Source organism: Coloeus monedula (genome assembly GCF_965178545.1).
Source record: "Coloeus monedula genome assembly, chromosome: 8".
NCBI classification, from domain to species: Eukaryota; Metazoa; Chordata; class Aves; order Passeriformes; family Corvidae; genus Coloeus; species Coloeus monedula.
In genome coordinates this window covers 38,266,807-38,272,601 of record NC_138788.1, presented here as the reverse complement: position 1 = coordinate 38,272,601, position 5,795 = coordinate 38,266,807, and positions in this window count along the sequence as shown.

Genomic DNA, 5,795 nt, shown 5'->3' with positions numbered 1-5,795 from the left:
CTTGTGAAGCCTGTGAAGGCTCCTTGGGGACAGGCTGCCCTTGTCTGAAGGTGACTGCTGAGGCGTGGCCGGTGGGACCAGTGAGGGAGGAAGGAGCCCAGCCAGGAGGAGCAGGGGTTTTGTCTGTGTCCAGGCACATCACAGCCCCTGTGCCCCCACGCTGGACGGGATCGGATCTCCGCCCCAGCCTCTACAGCTGCTCTGCCAGGGCCGGTCCCTTTGTGCAGCCTGGTGGTAAACACCAGCTCAGTGGAGCAAGCTTCTGCCAAGGGAAAAATAAGCATTTGGCTGCAAGTGGCATTGATTCCTCCTGAGGGTTTTGCACTGTGAAACACGAGTATCCCCTTCTTTCTTGGCTGAAAAGAAAGACCTGTGTTTATTTCCTTCAGCACAGAAGGGAAACTCTGGTGCCCGGGGGCGTGTTGTGGCAGCAGCACAAACGAGGACATTGGGGCCACTTGGGTCTCGATGCCAGCGCCCATCAGGGTTGGATCATGATGAGTGATGAGGCTTTTCAAAATAGCACAGCGAGTGTTCTTGCCTTGGGGTCAGGGAACTTCAACATCAATTTACATTCAGAGATTAAATAAGGCCCTCCAATCTTCATTGGAAGTAATTAGATTTCTTTCTGTTCCCAATATCTGTCAAATATATAGCTAAAAAAAATAATTTTGCCTCTTTAACCAGCCTATCACAGAATGTAGTCTTGGCCTTAAGGAGACATGGCTCCAAATGCTAGACATAACTCAAAATGCGTGTCACCCACAGGAAAACATTGCACAATTTGTTCAGAAAACACTCATTAGCTGTGGTTGTGCACAGGGGTCCAGGTCCTCATGTAGATCTGTGGAGTGCTGCTGACGTGGAGGAAATGCTGGATCCAGGTTTGGATCCATCCAAAAGGCAGAAAGATGGGTCACAACGTCTTCAGGGGTCTCTGCAGGTTGGTCTGAGTTTTCATCATTCTACTTTAATTATTGGGAAAGAAAAGCCCAGCAGAGATCTCTGAGCATGTGATTAAAGCCCGACAAAAATGTAGATGCCTAACAGCCTTTCCGTAGGAAGTGTGACAGCTCCAGAACACATCTCCTGGGCTGTCCTCCTCCCTGCTCTCGGCAGAGCTGTCCACACGGTGGAGGCACAGCCCATCCCCTGCCGAACCTCCCCGGGCTGCTGCTCCATGGCCTTGAGGCAAAGTCCACACCGTGCCACACCGGAGATGTGCTCTGGGCTGTGGCCAAAGGATGATCCCAAATGTCAACATTTTTGTTTTAACGTTGAGTGAAGACGCCAGGTTTGGGGTGCCTGGCTGCTGATGAGGCCGCACAGCCACATGCAGGGGGAGAGGTGGAGAACCAGGACAAGTAAAAGCAAAGAAAAACGCTCCTCTTTCCTTTTTGTTCTTTAGGTTTCTCTGCTGTCAGTTCTTCAGTTTCTCCTTGTTTATTTGGATTAGTGTCTCTCCTGAGGAAGAGAATACACGTGTTTTGGAGCTGCAAGTCAAATAATCCCCCATATCCAAACTCAATTACAGAAACATCTGCTTAATGTCTGATGGGACCTTATTTTCTCAGCGTGACATTAAGGGCAAATGCTTACTCTGAATCACCTTAAATTGCATTAAATCACAGGATTCAGACCTTGCAGATAACATTCTGCACCCCCCTTCCATAATTTCTTGCAGGGAAATTAGGAAATGTTCCCAGTTAGACACCAACTGGAAGGCCCTGGCTCCCTGTTTGCAGGGTACCAATGAGGAGAGCTTATCCTGACATCGTTTCAGTGTGCTGGTTGTCCCATTTGTGTGAGCAAGACAGAATAAGGCTCATTCTGGGAAAAAAAAACCAAACCAAAAAGCATGAACAAGCTTAGCTTTGCCTGTGTTTCGAGCCACTCCAGCTGCACCTGCACTTGTGGTTTCCTTTGGCAGTACATGGAGCGCTGGGCACACCCAGAGGTGACACAGATCCACAGGGGTCTGCTGAGCCTCAGGGAGGTCTGTGGACCTGCAGGGGAGAAGCATAGGAACACATTCTTAGGATTCCAGATTGAAGCTGTTGAGATTACCCAGAGCAGCTGGGGCTGCCCCTGGATCCCTGGCAGTGTCCAAGGCCAGGCTGGACATTGCGGCTGGGAGCAGTGGGAGGTGTCCCTGCCCATGGCAGCGGGTGGAGTTGGATGATCTTTAAGGTCCCTTGCAACCCAGACCAGTCTGGGATTTTATGATCCTCTGATGTACAGCACACTGAGGTGCTGTTGAGAACAGCAGGTGTTATTTTGGGTCAGAAGACTTTTTTGGTTCTAGCATAAGCAACTGAGAAAGAGATTTTTTATGGAAGTGTTGACATGACCTGGAAACACCAACAGGCTTGCTATGAATAAAAGTTTCATCAGCTGCTGTTACAACTTGGCTGCAGCAAATAGCAGTGCTGCATAAAGAGATTTTAATGATTTATGGTGTTCTGACAAATGAGCCCATCAATCTTGTGGAAAAGCACATCTTTTCAGCAGGGAAAAACTAAAGTTGTAAGGCTCCATGAAAAATATCTTAGGGAGGGAAATGTGGCAAGGTGTTTGGAAATGGAAACAACTTCAGCACTTAAAGATGTGAAGGCAGATTTGTTGAGCTGATAACCTCATACTTAGAGCATGGCTCCTGAGGGTTGCACTTGTTTGGCTACCACGGCAACTTTGGAGTTCTAGATGGGATACTGGGAACAAATTCTTCCCTCTGAGAGTAGGGAGGCCCTGACACAGGGTGCCCAGAGCAGCTGGGGCTGCCCCTGGGTCCCTGGCAGTGCCCAAGGCCAGGCTGGACAGGGCTGGGAGCAGCCTGGGACAGTGGGAGGTGTCCCTGCCCATGACAGAGGTTGGATGGGATGAGCTTTAGGGTCCCTTCCAACCCAAACCATTCCGTGAGTCCGTGCTTCTGTGAGCTGGATGGAAAGGCTGAGGAGAGCTGTTGGCACAGCCAGCAGCTGTCACTTGTTTGTGTCCCCTGGGCTGGGTCACTGGCACACAGGAAAGGTGGCCGTGGGAATGGCAGCAGATGTCCTGGTCCTGCAAATGGGTCTTTGTGTGCTGGAGATAATGGCTGGGAGAAGCACTGCCAGAGACACTGCTCTCAGAGCTGTTCCAGGACAAAGTGCTGCTTAAATAAGCTGCATAGCCCAGCAGTGCAGGGTTTTGATAGATTCGGTGTGTTTTTATTCAGGATCAGACAGAGTTACAGGTATGTGTCCTCGCTGAGCATGGGGCGAGTGCTGCTGTCACGGGCAGGTTGTGCACAGCTGCAGCCCTGGCCCAGGGCTTTGCCTGGTGCCACAGGCCCCGCTGAGCTTTACTGGACCCATTGCCCACTAAGGGTAGGTCTGAAAGGATCTGCCTCGCCCAGAGCTCCCTCCCTGGGGCCAGCCCTGAAGGGATGGAGAGGGGCTGCACAGGCTCCTGCAGGTGCTGGCAGCCTTTAACATTTCCAGCCTCTTGTGCTCGTGGCACCAAGCTCTGGGTCAGCATCTGTGGAGGGCGAGCCCCTTCGAGGGACCAGCAGCTCCCTTGAGGGGCTGCATCCCCTTCTGGGCCTGCTCTTGTAGGGGAGGTGCTCCTGGGGGTACCCGTGGCAGATGCTTCCAGCAGAGCTTCATCCAGCTGTTCCCATGGCTCATGTGCTTAACGATCCCTGATACTGCAATTATATCACTGCAAATACACCTGCGAGGCAGCTTTAAGCTTTGTTCTCTTGGCTATGCCTAAAAAGAAATTGGATTAGCTGATTTTATCCTTAATATTTGTGAGAATTGTAGAACAAATTATGATGAACTTTTTGATTACCACTATTACACAGATGCTAATTACCAGGGAAGGGTTGTATTTTAATTGCCAACAGCACCATCATAATACAGGACGGATACGAAGATGCATTTAAATGCCAGGGAAGTAGTTCTTTGTCCTGTGCAGCTGTGGCCATGTCCAGAACAGAGTGATCCCTGTTTACAGCTTTCCTGATAGCAGCTGAGAGTTGAATTTTTTTTTTTTTAATAGATAATTGGCAAGATTGTGCCTGCAGTTCTTGGTACAAGAGCAAAGCAGAGGGGTCCTGGGGATGACAGGATGAAAACCCTGGGAAACGTGAATGAAGCCTTGGTGTAAGAGCTGAGCCATTCAAGGAGAACTTGGCTAAAGGAGATGAACTTGTTGGAAGCCAATATTGAGGTTATTCTTTTGGCAGTGCATAGGTGCAGTAAAGCCCTTCTCACCTGCTTTGTGCTTTGCTCAAGAAGCTCAGGAAACCAGTGAACACAATTGTCCAGCCTGTCCTTGCCCTTGCAGTCTGTCTCTAAAGTAAAATTTAGTGTTCAAAAATGAAATCAGTTGTCAAAAAAGCTTGAGCTGTTTCTACATCATGGTAAGTGCCTTCTCACTGCTTCTGGTCCTTCAGAATGGAAGACCTAGTTCTTCCTGCTCCAGAGGCTGCAAATCTCCTGTTTCCTCAACACCCTTCCTGAGGCTGCTGCCGTGTGTCCCCCATAGCAGAGACTTCTTTCCCCAGGCAGTCCCAAAGCCTAGAGATGCTTCTGGGTGCTGTGGGCAATTTTATGTTAATGCTCTGCATTTCAAATTCTAACCTGTCTGGTAAAATGGCAGTTCTATAGATACTGGGGAAAACAGGGAGGGATAAATTCCCAGCAGAAGCTGGAGGAGAAACCAGTATATGTGGGCAAGGTGCAAACACGGCAAATAAGCATTTTTGTAAACTAGAGCAGTGTCTGGCCCCGGTTCAGAACTGGGTGGGATTAAGGTGTTTGATGTAGGTGTGTAGTGTTGGCTGACTCTAAGCCTTGACTCTGCTCTAAAAACAAAAAAAGTGAAATCCAGGCTTGTGCACTGAAATGTCCCAGTGGCTCTGAGCCGAAGTCAACAGTGTCTGTGTGTGCAAGGATTACAGGGCATCGGTCTCGTCTTACAAAGGCAGAAGCCAAAGAAAGAGAAATTCAAGAAGAAAACCCACTGCTCCCAGTTCAGACCCGAAAGACAGATCCCTGAGTCAGCTGTGGGTTTGTGCACCAGCCGTGACGGTGACGTCCCTCAGGGGGCACGAGTACCTTCACTTTGGGTGACCTCTGCATGGGCAGAAGGAAGCAATGTCTTTGTGCAGCCGAGGTAGAGCGATCCCCGCTCTTGACCGGCTGCATGGATCCTGCCCGGAATGCAGACACTGCCTTCTGTTTGAGCCCAGGAAGACTGTGCTGTCCCTGTATAACAAGGCTAAGTCAGGACAGGCTATTTAATGATGATTAGGTGACCTCTCATCTGAGTGGGGATTTCAGCCCGATGAATTCCTTCAGAATCAGCAGGGGGAAAAGTTACTGGATTCCTAAAGGAGAAAAGGCAAAGCCCCCTTGAGGAAGCGCAGCGGGCTGGGAAGCGCACGGATGCAGAGGAGCTGCCAGCTCGGGGGACAGCACAGGCGTTGTCGCTGCCTCGGCCCCGCGGGCTGGGGTGGGCCCGGGCGGTGTTACCTGCCCCTCTCCTGGCAGGAATCGTGCCTGGGGGCTCCAGCCCTCCCTGCGCTATGGGCGGCTGCACACAACCCCTTGGCAGTGCCGGAGTGCTCGGGGTATCTGCGACTCTCTCAAAGCTTTTGTGTGCCGTGTCTTGAGCAATCCGCTCCCAGCTGCTGCCCGCCTTCTGCCTCGCAGGGCTGGCTCCGTTCCACTCGTTTTTCCTAATGGCTGTATTTAACCACCAAACATTCCCTTTGTGTGGCTGCATTGTGCAGAATGAGGACACAGTCA